The sequence below is a fragment of the Aquarana catesbeiana genome, linkage group LG03, assembly GCF_042186555.1.
Source record: "Aquarana catesbeiana isolate 2022-GZ linkage group LG03, ASM4218655v1, whole genome shotgun sequence".
In the NCBI taxonomy this organism is placed as follows: Eukaryota; Metazoa; Chordata; class Amphibia; order Anura; family Ranidae; genus Aquarana; species Aquarana catesbeiana.
Genome location: NC_133326.1, coordinates 657762892 through 657790517, shown reverse-complemented (window position 1 = coordinate 657790517; position 27626 = coordinate 657762892). Strand labels below are relative to the sequence as shown.

At 42.2% G+C, this 27626-nt stretch overlaps 2 protein-coding genes across 5 annotated transcripts in view; both read left to right on the top strand.

The window, feature by feature from the left end:
- Positions 1-27626, top strand: part of LOC141133405 (uncharacterized) — a 53767-nt gene that overhangs the window by 6757 nt on the left and 19384 nt on the right. The window lies entirely within an intron of this gene.
- Positions 1-27626, top strand: part of LOC141133402 (uncharacterized) — a 218714-nt gene that overhangs the window by 187307 nt on the left and 3781 nt on the right. Inside the window, exon 3 of one of the 4 annotated variants that reach the window (XR_012243060.1) lies at positions 4955-5779. The exons of the other annotated variants lie outside the window; for them this stretch is intronic. The gene's annotated coding sequence lies outside the window, so the exon portion shown is untranslated. Of the gene's footprint in view, positions 1-4954; positions 5780-27626 lie in introns of those variants that run through there. 4 annotated transcript variants of the gene reach the window in all.

Genomic DNA, 27626 nt, shown 5'->3' with positions numbered 1-27626 from the left:
TCCTGTGATGTGTCATGAGAATAAACACTGCAGTTTTGGTTACTGAAGCCCCCTGATTCCCTCGTAAAGACTGAGGAGGAGAATAAATTCAATACCTTCGCCATCTCCCCATCCTTTGTAACCAGGTGACCTTCCTCATTCTTTATGGGGTAAATATGGTCTGTCCTCTTTTTTACTGGTTACATACTTAAAGAATTTCCTGGGATTTTTTTTGCTTTCCTCCACTATGTATCTTTCGTGTTCTATCTTAGCCGCCCTAATTGCACCCTTACATTTCTTGTTGCATTCCTTATGAAGTATGAATGCTGCTGAAGATCTCTCAACCCTGTATTTTTTTAAGGCCTTCTCCTTTGCTTTTATATGCATTTTTAGTGCTTTTTTCAGTTTAGTCCTACAGTCCATTTAACATGATTTCCTATGGAACACGTTCTGTAGTGCAAATCTGCAAAATACAAAAAGCACTAAAAATGTATAGGTGTGAATCAGGCCTTAGGCCCCTTTCACATGGGCATCTCTGTCTTGCGGATTCCAATTGCTCAGCGGGGGATCGGGTGACAGGTCCTGTCCACTTCACTGTGCAGAGCGGACACAGTCCCACTCTCCTCGATAGGGAAATCGTGTGGAAACGGAGCGCCTGTCCATTTTCATCTGATCTGTTCCGCCAGACGGATGGAAAATAGGACCACCATCTGTCTAGATTTTGCGGACAGAATCGGATGGTGGTGTCAGCAAACATGTGTCTGCTGACATCTGCCGCTCCATAGAGGAGACTTGAGAGTCCAATCAGGTTCAATCTGATTGTGAAAGAACCCTTTTTTTGCATTTCATATATTTATGACATTCACTAACCACTTGAGCTCTGGAAGGTTTTGTCCTGTACATGACCAGGCCATTTTTTGCTTTTTAGCACTGCACTACTTTAACTGGTAATTGTGCAGTCATGCAACACTGGATACTAAAAATAGAGCTTTCTTTTGGTAGTATTTGATCACCACTGGGTCTTTTATTTTTTATTATATAAATATATTATAAATATATATATATTATTAAAGAAAAGACTGATCATTTAAAAAAAATTTTTTTTTTTCCTTTCTGCTATAAAACATATCCAATAAAAAATAGAAAAACAAATGAATTTCTTTATAAATTCAGGCGAAAATGTATTCTGCTAAGTCTTTGGTTTGAAAAAAAATTCCAATAAGTGTATTTTGATTGGTTTGTGTGAAAGTTCTATCTTCTACAAATTATGGTATAGATTTTTTTTTCACTAATAATATAATGATAGTGATGATAATATACACTGTAACTGTACTAATGACACTGGCTTGGAAGGGGTGATCAAAAGTATAACTGCTTTCAGGGAGAAGAAACAAACAGATCACTCCCTCTGTACAGAGCCCTGTGGTGTTTGTCAACACAAGGCTCTGGGTTGTGATTGGACACAGCCAATCAGCAGGTCTCAGACTTGATTCATTGGCTGAAGCCTGCTGACAAAATCCTACTGTGTCCAATCAGCAGGAGTCACGTAGGGCACACGCATGCTCCCTGAACCCAAAAGCCACTGCCAACATACAAGTACATGATTTGCCTGTGGGGAGGGGGGGTGCCGCCTGCCCCCGTTAAAATGCGGACAGACAGCAAGTGGTTATTAAGGCTTCTTTCCAGCGTAGCTAGCTTGATGTTGATAAAGAACTGCCTAGTATAAGAAAACCTTGTCACAAACTTTATATAGCTTCTTTCCTGGCTGAATTCTCTGGTATTGAGTAACATGTCCAATTTGTAAGAGGTATTTGTCCCATTGTAAACATCTAAAATGCTTTTTTTGTGTGAGTCTTCTGGTCTTGAGTAGGGATGAGCCAGATGTTCAATTGGAATGTAAGTTCTACGCGAACATTGGGTGTTTGCCGAACAGCGAACATTATGCGGTGTTCGCTGCAAATTCGAAAAGCCGCGGAAGATCATTAAAGTCTATAGGACACTAACATGAAAAACCAAAAGTGCTCATTTTAAAGGCTTATATGCAAGTTATTGTCATAAAAAGTGTTTGGGGACCCGGGTCCTGCCCCGGGGGACATGTATCAATGGAAAAATTGGTTTTAAAAACGTTCATTTTTTCAGGAGCAGTGATTTAAATAATGCTTAAAGTGAAGCAATACAAATGAAATATTCTTTTAAATATTGTGCCTGGGGGTGTCCTTAGTATGCCTGTAAAGTGGTGCAGTTTTCTCGTGTTTAGAACAATAACACAGCAAAATTACATTTCTAAAGGAAAAAAAGTCATTTAAAACTGATCACGGCTAATGAATTGCCGGGTCTCGGCAATATAGATAAAACTCATTAAAAAAAAAAAGGCATGGGTTTCCCCCCCAGTCCATTACCAGGCCCTTAGGGTCTGGTATGAATATTAAGTGAAACCCCGAACCAAAATTTTTTTTTAAAAATTGCGTTGGGGTCCCCCTAAAATCCATACCAGACCCTCATCGAGCACGCAACCTGGCAGGCCGCAGGAAAAGGGGGGGGATGAGAGAGTGCCCCCCCTCCTTAACCGTACCAGGCTACATGCCCTCAACATGGGGAGGATGCTTTGGGGTCCCCCCAAAGCATCTTGTCCCCATGTTGATGGGGACAAGGGCCTCATCCCCACAACCCTTGCCCGGTGATTGTGGGGGTCTGCGGACGGGGGGCTTATCGGAATCTGAAAGCCCTCTTTAACAAGGGGACCCCCAGATCCCGCTCCCCCATGTGAATTGGTAACGGATACATTGTACCCCTACCATTTCACAAAAAAAGTGGCAAAAATAGTAAAAAAGACAGGAGACACTTTGGGACAAGTTCTTTATTAAAAAATAAAAGAATAAAAATGTCCCACGATGTAAATCCATCTTGCGCCTCCCGATGGACCATATAAAGAAAAAAAAGCTCTGCCTCCATGGGAGGCTCCCGCCGAGTGACGCTTCTTCTCGATGACAGCTGTTATATAGCTGTGGGCGGGGCCACTCAGTGATGTAAACGGGCGACCCCGCCTTCCTCTGACGTCATGTGGCGTCAGAGTGGGGCAGCTCACCGAGAAGACGCGTCACTTGGCAGGAGCCTCCCATGGAGCCGGAGCTATTGCGTTTTTTTTCTTTTTTCAGTCCGTCAGGCAACGCGAGATGGATTTACATTGCGGGACATTTTTATTTTTTTATTTTTTAATAAAGGACTTGTCCCAAAGTGTCTCCTGTCTTTTTTACTATTTTGACACTTTTTTTTGTGAAATGGTAGGGGTACAATGTACCCGTTACCAATTCGCATAGGGGGGCCGGGATCTGGAGGTCCCATTGTTAAAGGGGGCTTCCAGATTCCGATAAGCCCCCCCGCTCGCAGACCCCCACAACCAATGGGCAAGGGTTGTGGGGATGAGGCCTTTGTCCCCATCAACATGGGGACAAGATGTTTTGGGGGACCCCAAAGCATCCTCCCCATGTTGAGGGCATGTGGCCTGGTACGGTTCAGAAGGGGGGATGCTCTCTCGTCCCCCTCTTTTCCTGCAGCCTGGCAGGTTGCGTGCTCGGATAAGGGTCTGGTATGGATTTGGGGGGACCCCTACGCCATTTTTTTAAAAGTTGGGGCATGGTTCCCCTTAATATCCATACCAGACCTGAAGGGCCTGGTATGGATTTTGGGGGGACCCCCATGCAATTTGTTTTTTACATTTCTGGTTCGGGGGTTCCCCTTAATATTTATACCAGACCCAAAGGGCCTGGTAATGGACTGGGGGGTGAACCCATGCCTTTTTTTTTCAATGAGTTTTATCTATATTGCCGGGACCCAACAATTCATTACAGCCGCGATCAGTTTTAGATTACTTTTTTTTCCTTTAGAAATGTTATTTTGCTGTGGTATTGTTCTAAACATGGGATAACTGAGCCACTTTACAGGCATACTATGGACACCCCCCAGGCACGATATTTAACCACTTAAACCCCCTTCCTAACCAGACCAATTTTCAGATTTCGGTGCTCTCACAGTTTGAATGACAATTACTGTACCCATTTTAAATGTTTGTCCTTTTTTTCACACAAATAGAGCTTTCTTTTGGTGATATTTAATCACCGCTGGGTTTATTATTTATTTATTTTTTGCGCTATAAATCTAAAAAAAAAATTCTTTGTTTCTATTAAAATTTATTGCAGAGCATTGGCGAGTATTGGCAGAGTATTGGCAGAGTATTGCAGAGTATGGGCACTGAGCAGTGCTGTGGGTTGGATCTGTAGTGCCCACAGCACTGCAAATGATCTCTCCCTCTCTCCTCTCACAATGTACTGATAATAGTATGAATATAGTAAAAAAAAGTGTTTAATGTACATGTATAAAATCTATATTAAACTAAAAATAATACATAGTGAGTCGGGGAAGCCAGATAGCTAGTAAGGCGGCCAGTAAGTTCAAAGCAGAGCAAAAGGTAACATTATCTGGCTTCCCCGACTCACTATGTATTATTATTTTTAGTTTAATATAGATTTTATACATGTACATTAAACACTTTTTTACTATATTCATACTATTATACATTATTCATGTTTAGGGGCCTGCGCCTTCTCTCCTGCTGTTCCTTGTGGATTCCATAGCCTGGTACAACCAACTGGTCCTTACTTTGATGCTATCCCTTGTCAGTCACACCTGGGAGGTTATCCATACCATCCAGCTTCCGGCCCCTAATACAGGGGCTGATGCATTATTCTATTTTCTCAACAATCAGTTTTTGAACGGTACTACCTTTTGGAGACTGAAACTTGGAGTGTCATCTATTAAACCATTGACTCGTCTAAGGCACAGTTATTGATTTTGAACTAGTAAGTCCTTTAACCTTTGCTTTCTCTTTCCTGCCATGTCCCAAGTTATTGTCCCGATTTTTTGCATTTTGTCTTACACATTTTCTGATTATCTTTTATTTATGTATTTTCTTCGATAGACCATACAGTATATCTTCACAAAAGCCCTGAAGAAGGAACTGTATTAACAAAATTCCGAAACATGTTGGGTATTCTGACTGTCATGTTCAATTGTGTTCTTTCACCCTAGAGCCCTTTTTTACATGTTGCAGGAGATTAACTGTATGAACTGTTCATCATATTGTTTTTAATCATGTATTCTATGTAATTTTTGAATAAAGTTTGTATATTTTTACTACCCCCTACTTTTCCCCTTACTACATGGTTTTTCAGCTCTTTAGCACCACCCTTTGGGCTCCTTCTGCTAATTTTGTGTTAGTAGAAATTTGGTGAGTGTTGATTCACGCTTTTAATTTCGAGCTTTTCATTTTGTGCTTTTCAGTTAGTTTCTGAACGGCCGTTCCTCAACCAGACATGTTGCAGAATCGGAGGAGATGACATGTTATTTATTATTGCTTTGACCCAAGTCCAGTCCAGGAACTGGAGGAGGAGGAGTTCTTAAACCAAAAATTGGTTGCTTTAGTAATCGGGACCAATTATGTCATATGCCTTTGCTGCGGGAGCGCCAGGAGAATAATCCAGATGATTTTCAGAATTATCTCTGGATGAGGGACCCCTGCTTTCCCAAACTCTTGGCATTGTTGACCCCCATATTAAGAAGCAGGACACATGCATGAGGCTTTTATTTTATTTTTTGGTTGAATAATAATGATTTGATTTGTTATATCTTCTATATTTTTGGATGCATAGAACGCACTTTTTGGTTAAGTTCTATTGGCAGATAGCATGTCTAATTTTATTTGTTTTCTTTTTTTAATGCACAATAAAAAAATTGTGGAGAATAATACTTGGCTATGTGTTTTACTTCAAATGACAGTTTGGGAGTAGGCAGTTACATAAAAAAAAATGTAATGTAAAATTGACAAGGGACACCAACATAGTTAATAATAATATTCTTGATATCACTAGAAAAAAAAAGCCTTTGAAAATGTGTTTGCAATAACTCCATCAGTATAACAAGCAAAGCAGCTTCATTATTATTCCATTAAAGAAGAAGAGAATGTGCGCTGCATTTTCGAGATTTCATAATTTGCCACATCACGAATGTTAATTCTCCACTATGAACGCTAGTATACAAGACTGCTTCTGGCTCGTTCTTGCTTCTGAGCATGCGTCTTTGTACTTTGGACTTTTGTCCAACAAACTTGTGTACACACGCTTGGAAAATCCAACAACAGACATTTGTCCGGAAAATTTTAAAACCTGCCATCCAACATTTGTCTGTGGAAAATCCGTCAACAATTGTCCGATGGAGCGTACAAACGGTTGGATTTCCCGCCAACAGCCTGTCATCACACATTTCCCGTCGGAAAATCTGATCGTGTGTACGAGGCTTTAGTCTTGAGTAAGATGGAATCCTTGTGAGAAGCACTTGCCACATTCTCACCCTTTGAATCACTTCTCTCCTATGTGAGTCTTCTGGTGTTTAGTAAGATGAGGACATTGTGAGAAGCATTTGCCGCATTCTGAACATTTAAATGGTTTCTCTCCTGTGTGAATTCTCTGGTGTACAGTAAGATGACTTTGATCTGGAAAGAACTTGTCACATTCGGAGCATCTGAAGGGTTTCTCACCTGTGTGAGTCTTCTGGTGTGCAACAAGACTACTCCTATTAAGGAAGCGTTTGTCATACTCTGAACAATTGAGTGTTTTCTCTCCCGTGTGAATTCTCAGGTGTACAGTAAGATTATAATCTACTGAGAAGCACTTGCCACATTCTGAACACTGAAATGGCTTCACTCCTGTATGAATCCTCTGGTAAACATTAAGCTTTGACTGAGAAATAAAACTTTTGTGGCACTCAGATCACAGATACAGCTTGTCCCCTACTTTACTCATTGTGTTGATAAAGATCTGTTTGAAAATTGTTTCCAGAGTAGGTGTTAGATGGTGAAATCAACTCAATTATTTATTTATTTATCTGTGAAAAAATAAAAATACATGTAAACAAAGAATCTGAATATTAACAAAATACTAAAGTCAGATATGGTGCTTTTGGGTTTTTGGTGATTTAACCATCCCCTCACTGAACACAGCACATTTTGTATAATGAAAATCTATAACTTTGCAAAATATAGATATATAACTATTGCTTTTTTTAGATTAGTAATTCAAAGTGCACACCTATGGTTTGTCACTATGGTGACATCAATCGGCTCTTTTCTTAAATTAATGACTAGACAAGAGAAATTATTCTGATCCAATTACTATTCCATCTAAATAAAAAAATGTTTTAAATCTAACCAACCGAGTTTCTAATTAGCATGATATTTCCTAGTCCTTTCAAAAGCTTTTATTAGTTTAACAAAATAAAGAAAAACATAAGCAATAAAAAAAAAAATATTACAAATCACATCAGACTGTTACATGACTTATCCCTGAGGGGGACTTGTATCCTAACAATACAAAGTATAATAGTTTATCAAATCGCTATAACCATAAACAGTACCTACTAAGCTGCTGACATTCCTCAAGGAAAGTGTAGACCACCAAGTTTAGTTACCGTAGCTTAGAGTGGCCCAAAGGGATCTCGCCGGCACCCCTAAAGGGATCAAACTGCACGGGAGAATCTCCGTAAGCCACCTCGCACTTATGTTTACCAAGGAGCCTCGGGGTCATAGATAACTTTATGAAAAAGCTGCAGCCTGGATATCTAACCTTCATGACGAAAAAAAAATAAAAATGAACAAAGAAAAAAAAAACATTTGAGCCTAACAAACTAAGAACCCCCTTGCGGGGAATGATTTACACCATATTCGGGAGGGCAATTCCTAGTCCCCCTATAGTGGATAGCAGAAAAGTAGTGAAAGAAACGAAGAGAAGAGGAGAGGATAGGGGAAAGAGAAGAGAGGGAGAGAGGAAATCTAGCCTGTCATCAGGAGGGGCCCCCATCCCCTAATAAACTCACTCGTAATTTTAAGGTTGGACGCCGGGTATGAGGGAGATTCTAATAAACTGAGCCCAGGGCTCCCAGATAGCTTCGAATTGCGCTTTTTTGTCGTCTCGAATGCTCGAGAGTTTCTCTTGGGACATTATCCAGGAAACTTTACGAATGGCTGCCTTAAAGGAAACCCTGGGCTGTTTCCAAGCTTTGGCAATGGTTAGTTTGGCCCCTAGGAGGATGAAGTATATTAGTTTAGGAGTCTTGGGTAAGTTGTCGTTGAGTAGAGCTATGGCAGGGGTTTTTGGGATTTGAATCTTCGTTATTTTACGAATCAGTGAGAATACCTTGCCCCAGAAGGGCCTCAGTCTGGGGCATTCCCACCATATGTGAGCCATTGAACCCAGAAGCTGGCACCCTCGGAAGCACAGGGGATCCGCTGTTGGGTACATTTTAGATAATTTGGCAGGGGTAAGATACCATCTTGTTATGACCTTGAGACTAGATTCAATTAGGGAAATATTCTTAATGCCCTTGAAGGATCTGTTAAAGGAGCTTCTCCATTTATCAACTTCCCAGTTGAGGGAAAGATCAGTCTCCCAAGCAAGTATGTAAGGAGTCTTTTGGGAATAAAGGGCTAGTGACTGATAGATGACAGAGATCTCTCCCCTCTGTTCCATTGAACGCCCACACCATAATTCATATGGCGTGAATGAGTTAGTTAGGCGGAGATTTTCTTCCTCCCCAGAGGTGGCGAAGAAAATGTCTTATTTGGTGGAATCTATAACGCTCTGAGTTTGGCATTTCAAGATGATTGATACAGAACTCAAGGGAGATAGGGGCCTCACTGGTAAAGAAATGTCCGATCCGGTACAGTCCCTTGTCCAGCCACCATCTGAAGGCTTTGATGTCCAACCCTGGGGCAAAATCTGGGTTATTGAAGATGTGTGCTAGTGGGAGACATCTAGAGATTAGAGTGTGGTTGTTTCTAAGATTATCCCATAATTTAAACGCTTGAGATAGGGAAGGGGAAAGTATTGGGGGTCTCTGTCTTGGGGAAACCCAGAGAAGAAAGTCCAGGGTATAGGATGGGGCAGCCCGTCTCTCTATCTGAATCTAATCTGTTTTTTCTGCCTTAGAATAGACCGCTGAGAGTTGGGCTAACCTGGCAGCCTGGTAATACCAGAAGAGCTGTGGAGCTCCTAAACCCCCCTGTGTTCTGGGAAGGAAAAGGATTAGTTGCTGAAGTCTGTGACCTCTGCCCCCCCCAGATAAATTTGGTTACTTTTCTTTGGAATTTGGTCAAGTGATCCTTATTAATGTTTATCGGAAGAGCCCTGAACAGGTAGAGGAGTCTAGGTAAAAGTGTCATCTTCACTGCGTGGATTCTCCCTAGCCAGGAAACCTCCCCCTTCGACCATTTTTCCAAGTCAGCTTCTAATTTGCGGTACGTTTGAGGGAAGTTCATAGAATATAATTGTTCAGTTTTTGCCGCGAGTTTAATTCCTAAGTAATCGATATAGCGATCGTTCCACTTAAAGTCGAAGGAGCTTTGAAGTGCGGATACAGTGTCTGTTTTGAGGGAGATATTTAAAGCCGATGACATAGAATAGTTAACCTTCAGGCCTGAGATGTTAGCGAACTCCTTCAGGAGTTTGCACAAGTTTGGGAAGGATGTGGTGGGGGACGTAATGAAGAGGAGCATATCGTCCGCAAATAGCCCGCATTTGTGGACTTGATTCCCACAGGATACCTCTTGGATATTGGGATTCGATTTAATTGCTATCGCTAGTGTTTCTATCGCCATGGCGAAAATCAGAGGGGAGAGAGGACAGCCCTGTCTTGTCCCTCTTGCTATTTTGAGGGGTTCGGAGTATTGGCCTTGTAATCGGATTACCGCTTTCAGGTTGGAGTAGAGAGATCTCAGGGTCCCTATGAAACTAGTCCCAAAGCCCCACCTTTCCAGGAGGGAGAATAAGTAAGGCCATTCGATAGAATCAAAGGCCTTATGTAAAGCCAGGGATAATAGCATTCCTTCTTGCTTGGGGCCCCCTACCCAATTAGATTGGAGAATGGAGACAATGTCCACCGCTCTCCTAATTTGGTCTGGACCTTGTCTCCCCGGGATAAATCCAACCTGGTCCTTGTGGACATACAGCTTAATAAAGGAGGCAAGCCGGTTAGCGAGAATTTTGGTAAGAATTTTGAGATCGTTATTAATTCATGAAATGGGCCTATAATTCTCTACTTCTTCATGATTCTTATTTGGTTTGGGAATGACAGATATAAAAGCCATGTTCAAATGTGGATCTATGGGGGAACCTGATTTTTTAGAGTTAAAAAATTTCGCCATGTGGGGGGCCAATATGTCTCCGAATGTGACCCGGAGCTGAGCCAGTCTTAAGATTTTTGATGACCTCTCTTATCTCCTCTGAGGAGAAGGGTTCATCCATTAGGTCTCTATGGTCCTTGGATATAGAGGGCAGTTGAAGGTTCGAGAAAAATGCGGTATTCGAAGTATCTCTTGCTGTTTGTGTGGGTTTGTATAACTCGGAGTAAAATTCGTGGAATGCAGTCATGATTTTAGTTGGATTGGCTGTTGGTGGTTGGCCTGCTATACGTAGTTTGGGGAAAGAGTGGGGACGAAATCTGGGGGAGAGTTTAGCGGCTAACATCGTTCCAATTTTGTCCCTTTGACAATAAAATTTAGCTCCGCTCCACCTAATATGTTTTTCAGCTTTAGCCGTTAATGCCAGATTGAGTTCCAGTCTAATCGCGTCTAATTTCTCAGTGTGCACCTTAGATGGATTTTTTTTATGATCGGCTTTCAAAGTAATAAAGGTTTGTTCCAGTTTATGAATGTCTATCAGTCTTTCCTTTTTAACCTGAGTCGCTAGCCTGATGAGCTCGCCCCGAACTGTAGCCTTATGGGCAGCCCAAAGGGTTTCTGGAGAGATGTTTTCTACACCGCTTAGTTGGAAATATTCCCTAATACCGTCTGCTATCATCTTAGTGTTAACTGGGTCACCCAGGAGAGACTCGTTCAGTCTCCAGTAAGAGCCCCCGTTCCCCATCAGGACGTTTCTCATTGTAAGGAGAACCAGAGAGTGGTCCGACCAAGCTATGTCTATAATAGAAGCCTTGGTAGCCAGGGGGATAAGGTTGGTCTGAATGAGAATGTGGTCAATCTTTGCGTAGGACTGGTGGGGAGAGGAGAAGTGTGTAAAGTCCCTACGTTTGGGGTTCAGTTCCTTCCAAATGTCTACCAAACCTTGTGAGTGTATCGTTTTGGCTATTCTGGTGCTAAGTTTTGTAGGGCGCGTTAGCCTATCTTTAAGGGGTTTGGTTTTGTCTAGACCCTGGTCAAACGCCACATTGGAGTCTCCCCCCCATATGACCTTGCCCTCCAGAAGGGATTTGAGAGTTGCAAAGAGGTTCTGGAAGAAAGTTGCTTGTCCCTTGTTAGGGGCATAGTATGAGATTATGGAGTACAGTACTCCCTCCAGAGTGCCCTTTACAAGAATAAACCTGCCCTCTGGGTCTTTAAAATCCGAGATGTGGGTAAATTTGCTGCTCTTGGAGAATAGTATTGCTACCCCTTTGGTTTTGTTAGGAGCATTGGCAAGGAAAAAGGATGGATAATAGGGGTGTAGGAACTTGGGACTGTACCGAATCAGAAAATGCATCTCCTGCAGGAGCACTATGTCAAATTTGAGGGATTTATAGTGGTCAAAAGCCAATCTTCTTTTCCTAGGAGAATTGAGCCCTTGAGCGTTATGTGAAGCCACCTTGAGATCTACTCCCTTCGCTGTTGAATCAGGCATTGGAACAGAGGGAGAGATGATCACTGGCCCAGCAGCCACTTACCTTGTGGTGAGATGTATTGGCAGCGAGGGTGGTGGAGGAAAGGAAACGTCCTAATTCAGTTAGGGAGAGGACCTGGGGCGACTCCCGATGACCGGCTAGAAGAGAAAGAAAAGCTGAGAGGGGAGAGATGAAAGGTAGAGACACAGAAAAACACAAAATCAAAAACAAGAACAAGGATCTGCTAACGAGATCCATGGAAGGCGGCGGTATATCAGACCGCCAAATTTCCACTTTAAATCTTCGCTCGCCCTGTAGGGGTGAGCGGAGTCTCACTCAAAGAGAACACATTCGGTTCACCAGGAGTGAGAGGAGGCGCAAGGGTACCACCCCAGACCCTTGCAGCTACAAATGACTGACTCATAAACTGTGCACAACTGATTCTAAGGTAACTGAATTGACAATTACAAAAACGTAACAAAACCTTAGACCCAAGAAAATAGAAAAAAAAGGAAACAAATAAATGTTCTGTAAAACTAAATAGCCTCTAGTGAACAAAATCCAGGAACGTCGATCTGGATAGGAGGGGAGTGCTGGGTACTATGTCGAACAGGATTTTTAGGAGTCGAGATCCCCTTGAGGAATCATAAGTCACCGTCCTCTTGCTTCTGAAAAATATAGGGAACATGAGGGCTGTCTGCTGTAGGCGATTCTCCTCTTTGGGCCTTAGAAAAATGCGGTGTAGAGGCCTTTGGATCAAAGTAGTGTCCTGGATCTAGGAACCCAACTGGGTCAGGAGAGAATGAGGTTGAGCACTGCCTCAGACAACGGAGGGAACTTTTTCCCAAACAGAGAAGTCCGTGGTAGGACTGGGAGAGGAGAAGGTCTCGATGGTCCGTTATGGTGGTCTTCCATCTTTGCTCTTCTTAGAGGGACCCTTGCCCCAGAGGGGGGAGACGGGGCTAGCTGGAGGTGGTCGTTTAGTCGATCACGATGATGAGGAGTAATCCATGGGAGCTTCCTGGGAGATTAGTTTAAGGAACAGGAACAATCTCTCACCTTCTGGGAGGTTGGAAAAAGTGTAAGTCTTGCCTTGTAGTGAAAACTTCACGGAGAAGGGGAAGGACCAACGGTATTTAATGTCTCGTTCCATTAGGACCGATAGAAGAGGCTTAAGGGCACGTCGTCTTTGTATGGTGGACTGAGCCAGATCGGCAAACACCTGAATTTGGTGGCCCTGATGCAGTAGTTTAGGCTTCAAACGCGATTGTCACATTACCTCCTCTTTGACCGCGTAAAAATGCGGTTTCACTATTATGTCCCTGGGCGTACCGTCTTTCCTTGGGGGTCCCAGGGCCCTATGTGCCCTATCCAGTTCTAGCCTGTGTGGCGGAATGTTAGGGATAAGTTCTGCGATAAAGTCCTGCACCGTGAGGGGGATATCCGTGAAAGATTCCGGGAGGCCTCTAATTCTGAAATTATACCTCCTGGACCTGTTCTCAAGTTCATCTATTCTTGAGAGGGCTGTGTCCAGTTGTTCTTGAGCGGTCTGGATGTGCGCAGCATTTTGGTTGGTTCTGGCGACCGTGTGATCTATTTTGTCTTCCATAGCTTCAATTCTGGAGCCCAGGCTAGATAGGTCCGTTTTAATGGCATTAGTGATCTGGATTGCTGTATTGGCCAGTCCCTTTTCTAATAAGGCCGAGAATTTAGTAAAAAGATCTTCTTGGAGTGCGGAGATGTCATTGACAGAGTATCCGGGGAAGTGTCTGCTGAAGATGGTAGTTGGGGGGGTATAGAGGAGGAAAGGGCACCATCCTCTATCTGCCCGCTGGTCTTTAGCTCTTTCTGGGCCATGGAGGGGGCTTGGTGCTGGGGCGGGCCTTGATGGCTAGTCTGGTTCATGTTGGAGCCTCCCTGTGCCGCTTGGGCATAAGTCAGGGTCGGGGGGGTCAGTATTGGTCTGTGTTCCGGCGCCTTAGGCTGTGTGGCTACATGAGGCCTAGTGGATTCGATGCCGGCGGCCATCTTGGTACACCCCTCCGCCGCTGCCGCAGCGAACTGCGGGCCTAAGTCACGGCGAGCTTGGGGACCGAACATCTCGCCGTGATCCCCTGCTGTTCCTGGTGTAGGGGGGTGATCGGGAAGGTCCTCCTCGAGCTGTGGCAGGCGTTGTGCCGTTCGTTGGTCCGGGGTGGTGCGGAGCTCCAGGCTTAAGCGGCCATGTTGGAGCTCTCGCACATGCACCTCTGATATTTTCTAGTCCTAACAAGAAGGCTCTTAATAATTGACTCTCTGTCTGATTTAAATTCTGATATTGGTCAAATTAACTACTTGGGCTTGACCACTTACCCCCCTTCATGACTAGGCCATTTTTTTGCAATACAGCACTGCGTTACTTTGCGACGCTGTACCCAAATAAAATGTTTTTTGTAATGTCATTTAGTGTCCAATTAGTGCTGCTATAAGTCACTGATTACCTCCATTACTAGTAGAAAAAAAAATCCAAAAATCTATCCCATTGTTTGTAAAAAAAGAAGTTTTGAAAAAAAAAATACTTTCTGCTATAAAACATAAAAAAATGGAAAAAAAATTGAATTTCTTCATCAATTTAGGCCAAGATGTATTCTGCTACATATTTTTCGTAAAAAATATCCCAATAAGCGCATATTAATTGGTTTGGGCAAAAGTTATAGTGTCTACAAACTATGGGATAGATTTTTGGAATTGTTATTATTATAAAGGTTATTAAAGCTACTTTTCAGTGTAGATAGTTTGATGTTGATAAAGAACTGCCTTGTATAAGAAAACCTTGTCACAAACTTTATATGGCTTCTTTCCTGGGTGAATTATATGGTATTGAGTAACATGTCCAATTTGTAAGAGGTATTTGTCCCATTGTAAACATCTAAAAGTCTTTTTCTCCTGTGGGAATCTTCTGGTCTTGAGTATGATGGAAACCTTGTGAGTAGGGATGAGCCGAACACCCCCCTGTTTGGTTCGCACTAGAACATGCGAACAGGCAAAAAATTTGTTCAAACATGCGTACACCGTTAAAGTCTATGGGACACGAACAATGAATAATCAAAAGTGCTAATTTTAAAGGCTTATATGCAAGTTATTGTCATAAAAAGTGTTTGGGGACCTGGGTCCTGCCCCAGGGGACATGGATCAATGCAAAAAAAAGTTTTAAAAACGGCCGTTTTTTCGGGAGCAGTGATTTTAATAATGCTTAAAGTGCAACAATAAAAGTGTAATATTCCTTCAAATTTCGTACCTGGGGGGTGTCTGTAGTATTCCTGTAAAGGGACGCATGTTTCCCGTGTTTAGAACAGTTTGACAGCAAAATGACATTTCAAAGGAAAAAAAGTCATTTAAAACTACTCGCGGCTATTAATGAATTGCCGGGCCGACAATACACATAAAAGTTCATTGCTAAAAACGGCATGGGATTTCCCCACAGGGGAACCCTGAACCAAACTTAAAAAAAATAATGATGTGGGGGTCCCCCTAAATTCCATACCAGGCCCTTCAGGTCTGGTATGGATGTTAAGGGGAACCCCGGCCAAATTTTTTTTTAAAAATGGCGTGGGGTCCCCCTCAAAATCCCCGCGCCAAAATTTTTAAATCAAATTGAACATTTTTGACACTTTTTTTGTGAAATGGTAGGGGTACTTTTGTACCCCCTTACCATTTCACAAAGGGGGCCGGGATCTGGGGGTCCCCTTGTTAAAGGGGGCTTCCAGATTCTGATAAGCCCCCTGCCCACAGACCCCCACAACCACCGGGCAAGGGCTGTGGGGATGAGGCCCTTGTCCCCATCAACAAGGGAACAAGGTGTTTTGGGGGGCTACCCGAAAGCACCCTCTAAATGTTGGGGGCATGTGGCCTGGTACGGTTTGGGGGTGCGCTCTCTCGTCTCCCACTCTTTTCCTGCGGCCTGCCAGGTTGCGTGCTCGGATAAGGGTCTGGTATGGATTTTTGGGGAGACCTCACACCATTTTTTTTTTTCATTTTGGCGCGGGGTTCCCCTTAAAATCCATACCAGACCTGAAGGGACTGGTATAGATTTTGAGGGGGACCCCACGCCATTTTTTTTTTAAATTTTGGCCGGGGTTCCCCTTAATATCCATACCAGACCTGAAGGGTCTGGTATGGAATTTAGGGGGACCCCCACAACACTTTTTATGACAATAACTTGCATATAAGCCAATAAAATTAGCACTTTTGATTTCTCCCATAGACTTTTAAAGGGTGTTCCGCGTTCGAATTTGCCGCGAACACCCCAAATTGTTCGCTGTTCAGCGAACTGGCGAACAGCCGATGTTCAAGTCGAACATGAGTTCGACTCGAACTCAAAGCTCATCCCTACTTGTGAGAAGCACTTGCCACGTTCTCACCCTTTGAATGACTTCTCTCCTGGGTGAGTCTTCTGGTGTTTAGAAAGATGAGGACGTTGTGAGAAGCACTTGCCACATTCTGGACATTTAAATGGCTTCTTTCCTCTGTGAATTTTCTGGTGTACAGTAAGATGGCATCGATCTGGGAAGAACTTGCCACATTTGGAGCATCTGAAGGGTATAGTAATAAAAATTCAGAAAATCTAGCCCATAGTTGTAGACACTAACTTTTGCGCAAACCAATTAATATGCACTTAGCGTGATTTATTTTTATCAAAAACTTGTAGCAGAATACACATTGGCTTAAATTGATGAAGAAATTTGATTTTTTTTCCATTTTTCTATTGCATATGTTGTATAGCAGAAAGTAAAAAACTTTTTTTTTCAAAACTTTTTTTTACAAACTATGGGATAGATTTTCGGAATTTTATTTTTTATTTTTATTTTTAATGTCGGTGATCAGTGACATAGCAGGACTGTGATATTGCAGCAGACAAATTGGACACGAAGTGACACTTTTTTGGGGACCAGTGACACCAATACAGTGATCAGTGCTAAAAATATGCACTGTCACTGTACTAATGACACTGGCAGGGAAGGGGATAACATCAGGGGTGATCAAAGGGTTAAATGTGTTCTCTGGGAGTGATTACTAACTGTGTGAGGGAATTGCTTTGACTGTCAAAAGGCAGAGATCCGTTTTCCTGTTTGGCAATACAGGATCTCTACCTCCCCTTCTCGCAGAACGGTGATCTGCCTTGTTTACATCGGCAGACCACCGCTCTGTCTCCCTTGAGTCCCGCTGATTGGCTCCCAATCACAGCGGGAGCAGGTCGCTGGCTGCACGCGTGCGCGCCCCAGACTCGGGAGTGCAGAATCGCGTACAGGTACACGATTCTGCACAGGGAAGTTGACTTGCCGTCGTATATGTATAGTATACAGTCGGCAATTGGTTAAACATGTAATACTGTGTATATTGACGCTTATTAGTCCTTAGAGGTGGTGACTTCCTTCCTTTTCTTTTCCATTCAGGATTTTTCTTTTCTTATTTTAACCTGGAAATCCTACCAGTATGCACTGTACACACGGTCGGACTTTCCGACGGAGTATGTGCTATCAGAGCTTGTTGTCGGAAGTTCTGACCGTGTGTGGGCTCCATCGGACTTTTTCCATCGGAATTTCCGACACACAAAGTTTGAGAGCAGGCTATAAAAAATTTCCGACAACAAAATCCGATCCTTTAAATTCCGATCGTGTGTAGACAAATCCAACGGACAAAGTGCCACGCATGCTCAGAATAAATTAAGAGATGAAAGCTATTGGCTACTGCCCCGTTTATAGTCCCGACGTATGTGGTTTACGTCACCGCGTTAGGAACGATTGGATTTTCTGACAACTTTGTGTGACCGTGTGTATGCAAGACAAATTTGAGCCAACATCCGTCTGAAAAAATCAGTGGATTTTGTTGTCGGAATGTCCGATCAATGTCCGATCGTGTGTACAGGGCATTAGTATTACAAGGTCTCAGGTGTGAATGGGGAGCAGGAGGGGTAAATTTGGTGTTATCACTATCACTCTCTGGTCACTGGAAGTTTAACATGGCACCTCATGGCAAAGAACTCTCTGTATGACTGTCATCCCAGAAGGAAGCCTCTTCTAAAGATGATGCACAAGAAAGCCCGAAAACAGTTTGCTGAAGACAAACAGACTAAGGACATGGATTACTGGAACCATGTCCTGTGGTCTGATGAGACCAAGATAAACTTATTTGGTTCAGATTGTGTCAAGCGTGTGTGGCGGCAACCAGGTGAGAAGTACAAAGACAAGTGTGCCTTGCCAGCAGTCAAGCATGGTGGTGGGAGTGTCATGGTCTGCGGCTGTGTAAATATGAGGGAAGTGTTTGTTCGAACATGCAGGTACAGCCGAAGATGTGAAATAGGTCTCTTGTACACATAGAATATCGCATTTCAGGTCTTGGGCTGTTTTCCAAAGTGAGTGTCTTTTTGCCGGGTGGTTAAGCCCGTTGGCATTGAGAGACATTAACATAAGTGGCATTGTTGTTGGGGTGTGGGTGACCCATAAGATCACAAACACTTGGTTGTGAAAGGATGGTGTCTGTGGTCTAGAAGTCAGGTGCTGTTGCTAGTTGTGGTCTCCGTGGTTCCTGGATAATGCGTGCAAACCCATGTGGAGTTTGGAGCTAGAGCTGTGAAAAAAGGTTAATAACAAAAAGAAGAGATATCAAAAAGGAGAAAATTGGAACTTGCAGAACTCTGAACTGGGGTGGGTATGCTATCGGTCAGAACGATAGATGAAGTGGATTTCAACTAAACCACTATAGGGGGGAAACAATAGTCAAATGTTTAATGGATTTATATACCTGAAAGCTGATAGCTGGTGAGAGGTTCAAGTTTTGAAGAGATATAGACCAACTTTAAATCATTACTTCGATTTTGGTCAGGTGTGATTTTTCCCTTGGGTGCGGCATGATGGATGTTGTCCACGTTGTTCAAGTGGCAGGTTGCTTAGGAATGATTCCAGGAGGCTCAGGAATGATTCCCCATGTGTTTAGTAGTTGTATGCCGCTTTTGAGGGTATTGATCACGTGTGATGTGGCATTTCTTGTTATGAGCAATGTTGCTGGGTAGCACCATTTGAATTACATTTTTTGGTTGTGGAGGCCTTTGGTAACAGGGTTAAGTTGTTTTTTCAATTGCAGGGTATATTTTGAAAGATCTGGGAAAAGTAGTATTCCATCATAAAGAGTAGGAAGTTGTGAATTGGTTCTGGCTGTTGTGAGGAGTTTTTACTTAATGTGGAAGAAGTGCACTCTCATTAGTACACCTCTAGGGATGAAGGCTGCCAGATGAGAAGGTTCTCATCTGGCAATCCTGTGGATTCGATCTATGATTAGATCTCTAGGTGAGGCAGCAAGAAAATTGTGTGCATGAGGTCTTTGGCATATTTGGGAAGCTCATTCGGTAACATAGAGTCAGGAATACCTCCCAGTATTATATTATTTCTTCTGGATCTATCTTCTAAATCAGCTAACTTGGACCTTACCCAGGTTTGTTCTTCTCTCACTTCATTGTATGTGTCGATTTAAATCATTAACAGTTGTGGTACATTGCTCCATGGTATTTTCAATGTATGACACTCTGTCATCAAGGACAAGTATGTCAGTGGATATCTTGGTGAATAATGATGAAAGATCAGTCATTAATGAGGTTTGGAGTGACAATAGTATGTCTTTTAGGGTGGTATCGATCACTGGTTGCCCTGTAGTGGGTAATGAGGCCATGGATGTATGTAGGGCCTGGTAGGATTGGAGGAGGTTGAAAGCCTGGGCCTCAATTTGTGCTGGCAGCAGCAGCTGATTGATCAGCATGCAGGCTTTTGCTGGGCTGTCTGTGTGGGGGTTTCCCTTTGATCTGTGTTTAGGGGATGAGGGGAGCTTTTGGAAGTCATGGTCCTCTGGGATCTCCTTAGGGAGATCTGTATAAGCCTCATGTAGTGCGGCCGTGCCGGTGCCATTTTGGCTGTGATTGACCTTAGGTGCTGGTTTGAGGAAGAAGGCCGTCAGTTTTTTCAGGCGATAATCATTCATCCTCTTGCGGGACATGGCTGGCTGGGATGTCCAGATGCTCAGGAGTCAGGATGGCCATGGATTGTCCGCAAGTTTGGGCCTGTGTCGCTCCGGTTCTCTCCCCTGGCTGATGAGCTCTGTGTCTAGGTGGCCATCTCCAGCGCTGGCAGATCAGGTCCCATAATAAATAGGGAACACTTAACCCTTTGATCACCACTAGTCACATAATTACATAGTTAGTCAGGTTGAAAAAAGACACAAGTCCATCCAGTTCAACCATAAAAAAATAAATAAATAAATAAATAAAAAACAAAAAAAAAATATTGTACAATCCAATATACCCAATTCTATACCCACAGTTTATCCAGAGGAAGGCTAAAAACCCCAGCAGAGCATGCTCAAATTTGCTACAGCAGGGGAAAAAATTCCTTCCTGACCCCCCAAGAGGCAATCGGATTTTCCCTGGATCAACTTTACCTATAAATGCTAGTACCCAGTTATATTATGTATATTTAGAAAAGTATCCAGGCCTTTCTTAAAGCAATCTACTGAGCTGACCAGAACCACCTCTGGCGGGAGTCTATTCCACATTTTCACAACTCTTACTGTGAAGAAACCTTTCCGTATTTGGAGATGAAATCTCTTTTCCTCCAGTCGTAAAGAGTGCCCTCTTGTCCTCTGTGTTGACTTTAAAGTGAATAACTCAACACCAAGTTCACTATATATTTGAACATGTTGATCATATCCCCCTTATTCTCCTCTTCTCAAGAGTGAACAAATTTAGTTCCTCTAATCTTTCCTCATAGCTGATCTCCTCCATGCCTCTTATCAGTTTGGTTGCCCTTCTCTGCACTTTCTCCAGTTCCCCGATATCCTTTTTGAGAACTGGTGCCCAAAACTGAACTGCATATTCTAGATGAGGTCTTACTAATGATTTCAACAGGGGCAAAATGATATCTCTCTCTCTGGAGTCCATACCTCTCCTAATACAAGAAAGGACTTTGCTCGCTTTGGAAACCGCAGGTTGGCATTGCATGTTATTACTAGTGTTAACCCCTTCACTGCTAGTGCCATTTATACAGTGATCACTGTATTTTTATAGCACTGATCGCTGTATTGGTGTCACTGGTCATCAAAAAGTGTCACTTGGGGTCAGATTTGTCCACTGCAATGTTGCAGTCCCAATAGAAATTGCTGAGCCCCGCCATTACTAGTAAAAACTATTTTTAAAAAGTCCCTAAATCTTTCCCCAACTTTGTAGACGCTATAACTTTTGCGCAAACCAATCAATATACGTTTATTGGGATTTTTTATATTTTTTTACCAAAAATATGTAGCAGAATACATAGTGACCTAAACTGATGACTAAATTTAGTTTTTTTATATATTCTTTTGGATATGTATTATAGCAGAAAGTAAAAAATATAGTTCTTTTTTTTTTTTTTCGTTTATAGAGCAAAAAATATAAACCGCAGAGGTGATCAAATACCACCAAAAGAAAGCTCTATTTGTGGGGAAAACATGACATAAATTTTGCTTGGGGGGCAATGTCGCATGACCGCGCAATTGTCAGTTAAAGCGAAGCAGTGACATATCACAAAAAATGGCCTGGTCATTAGGGGGGAAATCCTTCCAGGGCTGAAGTGGTTAATTAGATTCGCCCTCAAGGAGTCAAGGTGATCTTGCATAAAATTAACATAGCAAAGAGTCATTAGTTATTCTTTTGTTATGTAAAATATTTCAGGCCTGGTCAATATGTCAGCCCCTAATATACAAGAATGTACAGTGCTGTGAAAAAGTATTTGCCCCCTGATTTTTTTTATTTTTTTGCATATTTGTCACACTTAAATGGTTAAGATCATCCAACAAAATTTAATATTACACAAAGATAACCCGAGTAAATACAAAATGCAGTTTTTAATTTATTTAGGCAAAAGAGCTGTCCAAACCTGCCTAGCCCTATGTGAAAATGTAATTGCCCCTCTTTGCTAAATGGAGTCCGGCAATCGACCGTTCTGACACATCGCATAGTCGCTTTACCGGCTTTCTCTCCTCTTCGCCCGCGGTGACATGAAGGGCTGCAGATGGACACTGATCATTCTGCAATGAAGGGCAAGGCTGCAGATGGACACTGATAAGGCTGCATTGATGAGCATTTAAAATGTAAGTTTTTTTTCCTTTAAACTTACCTCCTAAACTTGGGGTGCGTCTTATACCCTGGCGCGTGTTATACACCGATAGATACAGTGTTTCTAAGAGACATAAGGAGTCTTTTGAAAATGTTTATTTTTTACCACAAGTGTGTGGAAAATGCAGGAAAGAAAATGAATATGGTTCTAAATGGTCGGTGCCGCCCATGTGACGGGGCCGACCAATTAGAATGCTCCTAAACGTACCTCCTGACGAGGTACGTTTAGGAGATTAAGCCGAGGGGATTTCTAAGCCCCAGACTAGTGAGGCGGCTATAAGATGTCTCCTAGCGGGAGATCACAACAATATGGCTATCACATTTTCGGAGGCCCTGGAGCACCAGAACAGTGGAAACTTCCACAAAATGACCCAATTTTGAAACGCAAAAATTTCAATTTACCATATTTATCGGTGTATAGCACGCACTTTTTTCCCCTTAAAATCAGGGGAAAATCGTGGGTGCGTGTTATACGCCAAACCGCTACCTCGGAGGATAAGGAGCACTACTAAAATAGACAGAATAAGTGTACAGTGTACTCAGCTAGGCTCGGCTCCCCTCGCAGTCCCGCCTCCTAGCCTTTACGTCCCGCCATTGGACCGGTGTTGTGTCCATCATAGGAGCCGGGCCAAGGGGCGGGACTGGGTGGGTCTGCGAGACAAGCCTAGAGGAGCCAAATACACAGAACATCTGGCTCTGTCTATCTCGGCGGAGCAATAATTTAAAAGATTGTGCTGCAATTTTGGGCAAGGCTGCAGATGGACACTTGGGCAAGGCTGCAGATGGACACTTGGGCAAGGCTGCAGATGGACACTTGGGCAAGGCTGCAGATGGACACTTGGGCAAGGCTGCAGATGGACACTTGGGCAAGGCTGCAGATGGACACTTGGGCAAGGCTGCAGATGGACACTTGGGCAAGGCTGCAGATGGACACTTGGCAGGGCTGCAGATGAACACTGATCATTCTGCAATGAAGGGCAAGGCTGCAGATGGACACTGATAAGGCTGCATTGATGAGCATTTAAAATGTAAGTTTTTTTTCCTTTAAACTTACCTCCTAAACTTGGGGTGCGTCTTATACGCCGGCGCGTGTTATACACCGATAGATACAGTGTTTCTAAGAGACATAAGGAGTCTTTTGAAAATGTTTATTTTTTACCACAAGTGTGTGGAAAATGCAGGAAAGAAAATGAATATGCATTTTTTTTTTTACACAAAGTTGTCAGTTAATAAGATATGTCTATAAAAGAAGAATTGTGCTAGGTGCATAAATGGTGAATAAAGATAAATAAATCAATTATAAAAAACAAAATAACCGTGATAGGAGTCCTGCTGCTGGACACTATAACCCCGATATAAGGCAAAAAAGATGTATGGATAATTAACAGTGCAGCGCTGGACATAAATCTAAATAAATTGCGCGGTTTCATTTTAAAATGGCGGTGGAGTCTTTTACTATTTCCCTGCTAGTTTTTTTATTGGCATTGTATATGCGATCTTATGCAGTGTATCTGCTATTTTATCTGTTTTTTTAAAATAAATTGAACTTGGCTCTCTGCACTATTGGAGTTTTTTCTTTTTTGATATGATTCACCCTTGCTGGAGTGTTTGCTGCATGAACCATCCTGTGACCACACTTTCCTGAGTGTCTCTTGCTGTTGCTGACAAGCTATCGTGGAAGGAGGTCTGAGGAACATCAGCTGCAATCCTAATAGGACATCAACGGTGATCTACTAAGCCTGTTTTGACCCCCCTGAGTAAGAGCGGTTGCAGACTTTCTGGTAGGCCTCCATTTTTTTCTCCCGGAGGTGGGCGGCACTATCAAGTGGAATATTGGATTTGGATCCTGCACTCTTTATCTCACACCCTCTTTGGACATTTTCTTGGACTTTATCATTTTATTTGAACATTTTCATTAGATTATATTTAGGTTTTATGAGCACTCATTTTCCACTGATGGGTATTAATACATTGGTGTTTTATCATTATTATTGATTGCTCACAGCATTTTATTAGCACATTATCACTTTCATTGATGTTATCATCATTACCATTATCACTTTCATTGATGTTATTATCATTGGTTGGTATAGCAATTTATTTAGATTTATGTCCAGCGCTGCACTGTTCATTATCCAATAAGATATGTCTAACACACATCTTTGACATACTTAGAGTAACACCCCAAAACACATTCTGCTACTCATAAGTATTGGGATGCCACATGTGTGAGAATTTTTTTACAGTCTAGCCACCCAGAGTAGCCCAAAATTCAAAGAGCACCTTCAGGCTTGCTAAGGGACATAAAGTGGTTGTAAAAGAAGAAAAAAAGAGAGAACCCTTTCCCTTATAGCAGGTTAAGCAGCACAGTGCTTGTGCTGTCTAACCTGTGTCTCTGTAAACTGTAAAAAAAAACAGTTTGATCCTGCCTGTTCCTGTGTCCCACTTGGTGTGCTTATCACGGTAATCATGGATGCTGATCCCTGATTACCTTGGTCAGTTTACGTGCCTCCATCATCCGCTGATCTCCTCTCTTCCACTCCCTCCCTGCCTGTCAGCTCCTTGGGGATGGGCAACAGGACGGCAGTGTGCTTGAATGTGTAACACACCGATCGCAGGCTAATGCAATGTCACGGATATAGGATTTTTATGCTGAGTTTTTATGCTGTAAAAAGGAGGTGCACTGGAGCACCCAACTAATACATAGCGATGCAAGTAGTAAGAGGAAGTGGACAGCAGCTGCTCTAGTCCTGGAGGGACTTAAAAGCGATGTATGACCGTAAGGTCACATTTCATCAGGTGAGCACATATCTGATGGGTGAGCATGAGTGGATTTTGTAAACACATGTATGAAGCACCCAAACTTAATTTCAGAGAAGCATATGGATATATAGAAGCATGCAAGCACAGCACTTTTGATACACCAGCATGGATGGGACTGCACATTTATGAACTGCCATAGTTTTACATATATTTATTTACGTTAAGTGATTTTTACTTTTATTTCTGGTGCATATTTTTATTTCTGGCACTTATTCAGAGGGAATTGAAGTAACTTTTAAAAATGTAATTATTGATCACAGCATAATATGATTATTAGTTGGAGCACTTTTATCAAAATTATATCCATTATTCACATTTAGTATGGGTTGGATCACTTTTTAATGATATTTAATTTATATTTAGCATAACATTGATTTAGGTATATATAGCGTGGCACACTTGACTTCTATTTTATATGTTCACACATGAGTATGGGAATGTGTTAAGTGCTAGCAGCTGGATCTCGTTTAATATATAGCATTGTAGTTGCTTGCATGAAACGTCTTTAAGAAGAAAAGAGCAAAAGATTATGGTAAATGTGGTCTGTAGCACCAAGAGTGATGAGCCTCCATCCCAAATATATATGCAAAAAGAGAAAATTAGTCACGGGACTTTAAATGAGGCAAATCACTTCAAAAATATAATAGTACACATGATTAATAATTTCATTACATGATAGCAGATTACATATTCACAGTTTATAAACATAATAAATTACCAATAAAAAAAAGAGAATGTATTGCGTCGTTATGCCAACATTATAACGACCCCAAACACACCTCCAAGACAACTACTGCCTTGCTAAAGAAGCTGAAGGTAAAGGTGATAGATTGGCCAAGCATGTCTCCAGACCAGAACCCTATTGGCTATCTGTGAGGCATCCTCAAACAGAAGGTGGAGGAGCACAAGGTCTCTAACATCCACCAGCTCAGTGATGTCATCATGGAGGCGTGGAAGAGAACTCCATGGCAACCTGTGAAGCAGTGGTGAACTCCATGCCTAGGAGGGTTAAGGCAGTGCTGGAAAAGAATGGTGGCCACACAAAATATTGACAATTTGGACCCAATATGGACATTTTCACTTAGGGGTGTACTCACTTTTGTTGCCAGTGGTTTAGACATTAATGGCTGTGTGTTGAGTTATTTGGAGGGGACAGCAAATTTACACTATTACATTGTAGCAAAGTGTAATTTCTTCATTATTGTCACATAAAAGGTATAATAAAATATTTACAAAAATGTGAGTACTCACTTTTGTGGGATACTGTACATACATATTTTTTTTTTTTTTCTATAGATTCTCAAATCTCCATTAAGTGACTCGTGACAAAGAAAGCAGGATGTGCAATAGTATAGCTGATAAATAAAACCAGAATAGAGCAAAATAGCAATTGGCCACATTTATTCCTCTTTTCCCCTTCCCCCTACTTTCTCCTACATGGGGAGTTATCCAATCTGTATACAATACTATCTGGTGCATTTGCTCCTGAGGAGATGGACAGGGAGCTACGAAACGAGTAGAGCTATAAGGATGCTTTGAAATGTGTGGATCATTATGTGTTTTGTAATCATATATTTCTATCATAAATAATCATGTATACGAATATAAATTTTTTATGAGTTTATAACATACTATGACAATCTAATATGGTACAGCTCAATACGTTCTTTCTTTTTTTATTGGTTATTTATTATGTTTATAAACTGTGAATATATAATCTGCTACCATGCAATAAAATTATTAATCATGTGTACTATTATATTTTTGAAGTGATTTGCCTCATTTAAAGTCCTGTGACCAATTTTCTCTTTTTGTATTAAGAAGAAAAGAGTTCCTTTGGTTCCAGGAGTGCAGTTGTCCACAAGGGACTGGTGTTTTGCAGGAACATAGTCAATCAGACGTGCAGATGGGTCAGGTCGGGTGCAGGCAGAGACCTGGTTAACATCCAGGCAACAGAAAGAAATGTGTTCAATAAACAGGCAAATCAGGAACACTGATCCTGGCTACACTGGTCTGGTGGCACTATGGCCGGTGGGGTGATGATCAGAGAACTGTGACTGGCTACACTATAAGGGCTCGTTCACACCTAAGGTTTGTGGACAGTATAACCTTGCATTTAAATCACAGTTTTACCATCCCTGAACCACTACAACATTTATCTGCAGAGGCAGTGGCTGGGGGAGTATACCTGCCATGGCAGTGATGCTTAGTTTTGAAGCTGTGACAGGAATTATACCTCATGTATGTCTGCCAATCGTGACCCATTCAAGTGAATGGAGTTGCTTGTGTGGGGTCCAAGGGGTTAAATTAGGTAGTGAGGAGGCGATATAATGCCTTCTTACTGCCTGCCAAATGCTCTCTGAAGAACAATCTGGACATAGATGGCTTTTTTTGAGGGCATTGCACATTTAAACAAGTTACTATGGTTATACAATGCTGTGATGGTGATCAGGGTCACTGTAATTGCTGTGAAGGTGATCAGGGTCACTGTAACTGGTGTTGCAGTGATCAGGGGCACTAACTGCTGTGGCAGTGATACTGTAATTCATGTGGTGATCAGGGATGCTGTAACTGGTTTGACAGCAATTAGGAATATTTTAACTGCTGTGGCAATGATTATGGATACTGTAACTGGTGTGGTCATGATCAGGGACACTGTAACAGCTGTGGCAGGGATCAGGGATACTGTAACTGGTATGGCGGTGATCAGGGATACTGTAACTGGTGTGGAGATCAGGGACAATATGACTGGTATGGTGGAGATCAGGAACACTGCAACTGGCGCAGTGGTGATAAGAGATACTGACTGGTGACAGTATGCAAATAAAAAAGAAAAAAACACTTGTTTTCTACCATTTTTATTTTTTTATGTTTACATACGGTCACCAGAGTAGTGCAGTGTTACCATAGTGACTCTGCACTATGCTAAAAAGGTGAAATTATTTTATTT